The following is a 3,125-nucleotide window of genomic DNA, read 5'->3' on the forward strand; positions in this document are numbered from 1 at the left end:
AAAAGACCTTGGAGGTGCGGATGTGATCTTCGGAATAAGAATCCATAGAACTCCACAAGGGTTGAGATTGTCACAGTCTAATTACATTGAAAAGGTACTTGACAAATTCAAGTATTTGAAATTTGGTATTGCCGAGACTCCATTGGACGTGAACTTCACACTTCAAAAGAATGAAGGTTAAAGTGACTCATAGTTGGAGTACTCAAGAGCATTGGAATGTTTAATGTATATCAAGAATTGTACACGACCAGACATAGCATGTGCTATTAGTAAGTTGAGTCGATACACGAGTAATCCCAATAAAACTCAGTGGATGGCAATGAAAAGTGTTTTGGGGTATCTTAAATACACTCAATACTATGCTTTGAATTATAATAAATATCCACAGTAGAAGGATATAGTGATGCAAATTGGATCACCAGATTGAACGAAGTAAAATTCACAAGTGGATATGTATTTACTATCGGTGGAGGAGCGATCTCCTGAAAATCATTCAAACAGACATGTATTGCTCGCTCTACAATGGAATTTGGATTTATCGTATTAGATAAAGTCGATGAAGAAGCAGAATGGCTCTGGAATTTCTTAGAAGATATTGTTTATTAGCCTAAACCAGTGGCACCAGTATGTATACACTGTAATAGCCAAGCGGCAATAGATAGGGTAGGGAGCATGATGTACAATGGTAAATCTCATCATATAAGATGAAGACAAAATACCGTTAGAGAACTTCTCTCTAGCGTAATTATCATTGTTGACTATGTGAATTTAAAGATAATGTGTCGGATCCACTTACAAAGGACTATCTAGTAAAAGAGTTGAGAGGACATCTAAGGGAAGGGTTTACCGCCTAGGACAAATCAGCATGGCAGTAACTCTACCTAGCAGACTACCAATCACAAGATCTAGGTTCAAGGAGATCAAATAAAGTTGTGATTGATAGCTCAACATTGTCAATATACCCTACCTATTCTCATGATGTAGACAATGTTTAGTAAACAAGCATAAGACTTATGGTGTGAATTCTTTAAATGATTATCTAAATTGGTAGATTTGACCAAATAGTTTAATCTATGGGATTGAACATTTAGAAATCACCTATGTAAGGGCAAAGCGGAAGCTGATTCAGGGAGAATGTTCGTAAAGGCCTATTCTTTAAGCTCTAATAATACCAGGACATGTTCATGGCTAAAATGAACAAAATCGTGAGAACCATAATCGGTAAAAGGCTGGTTGTGTGACATGTGTTATCTAGATTTACATTAAATCTCGATAGTTCAAATATATCAAATCTACCGATTGACCGAGTGTATTCGATGCATATTCACTACGAAAAGTTCAGAGGGAAACTCACTTATCCAGATACAATCAGTCTTTGCTTGATGATCACATACTTGTCCATAAAGTTTTACAAAGAGTAGTCGTTTCCCATTCATGTGGGGGATTGTTACGTTTAATAGGTATGAATGGAAAGGGACACAACTCTTCGAGTAAAAGACACACTATTTCAGAAATAGGTATGGCTGCTTGAATGGTTATGCCTATTCAAAAAATACACACTCTTTTGAATGGACAGACATGATTGTTTAGAAAGGATATACCTTTACGATGAACCATTGCCACTTTTCGGAAGGGGCACTTAATGACTATATAAATCTACATTTTTTCACAGGTTCTGTATGAATTTTTCTGCACTTGAAAATATTTTTTATCTTCTAAAATACTGTGTGATCACCTAACCATTGAATGAGTTCGAAGAGAATTCGATCATTTAAGGTACCACTAAAATCTGATTGTTAATCCATTTTATCCTGGGAGAAAACTTTTGCAACCTCGGGTACTTGAGGAAAATTATTTCCTTAAGGATACTCCGTGAATTTGGAGGACTTGGCTTTTTCTGCTTCATCTAATTTTATTTAAAATACTAAAAACACACTTCTTTAAAAGATCATTTTTGATCTTGTGTTGAAGGTTTTGGAAGCTTCATAAGTGTTCTTGATTTATTCTTGAACTTGTATTGAAGTTGTTTTGCCAAAATACATATTTTTGTGTACCCGAAAACAACACAAACAAGAGTTGTGGCGGGATTGATAAGAGGCCTTCACACTTAATTAAAAGTGATTCAAACATTTTGATCTTTACTAAAAGTCTCTGTTTTAGATAAAATTATCTTTTTACTATTTTTCCACTATTTAAAACTTAAAGTTCATTTAAATTTAATCATTAGATCTTTCCTTGTTTGAATTATATAGCTCAAATTTAGGACTTTATACAGTATATAGAGAGAAAAGGGAGGAAAACAATTTCTAATAAATTATCTAATTTCCTTTAAAACTCATAAAAAGTTGTCTCCTATTTTAAATCTGAAACAAAAATTATATTTGATTTTTTTGATTTATGAATTCGCCTATTTGTCTATTTCAAAAGTACCTTTCTAAATCAATTAAAATATTACTTTATATATTTATTTACATAAACTATAATTTAGTGTAAGTGATTTTTGCAACTCTTTGTTGTCGTTTCTTCTTCTTCCTCCTCCTCCTCCTCTTCTTCTTCCTCCTCTTCCTCTTTTACTTCTTCTTCCTCTTCTTCTTTTTCCTCCTCCTCCTCTTCTTCTTTCTCCTCTTCTTTTTCCTCCTCTTCTTGCTCTTCTTCCTCTTCATCTTCTTCTTTTTCCTCCTCTTCTTCTTCTTTCTCCTCATCTTCTTCTTATTTCTCCTCTTCTTCTTCTTTTTCTTCTTCTTCCCCCTCTTTTTTTTCTCCTCCTCTTCTTCTTTTTCCTCTTCTTCTTTTTATTTTTCTTCTTCTTCTTCTTCTTCTTCTTCTTCTTATTCCTCCTCTTCCTCTTCCTCCTCTTCTTCTTCCTCTTCCTCTTCCTCTTCTTCTTCTTCTTTCTCTTTCTCTTCTTCCTCCTCTTCTCCTTCTTCCTCTTCTTCTTATTCTTCCTCTTCCTCCTCTTCTTCTTCCTCTTCCTCTTCCTCTTCTTCTTCTTTCTCTTTCTCTTCTTCCTCCTCTTCTTCTTCTTCTTCCTCTTCCTCTTCTTCCTCTTCTTCTTCTTCTTCTTCTTCTTCTTCTTCTTCTTCTTCTTCTTCTTCTTCTTCTTCTTTTTCCCCTTCTTCTTCTTC

This window comes from Capsicum annuum, chromosome 5 (genome assembly GCF_002878395.1).
Source record: "Capsicum annuum cultivar UCD-10X-F1 chromosome 5, UCD10Xv1.1, whole genome shotgun sequence".
Lineage (NCBI taxonomy): Eukaryota > Viridiplantae > Streptophyta > Magnoliopsida > Solanales > Solanaceae > Capsicum > Capsicum annuum.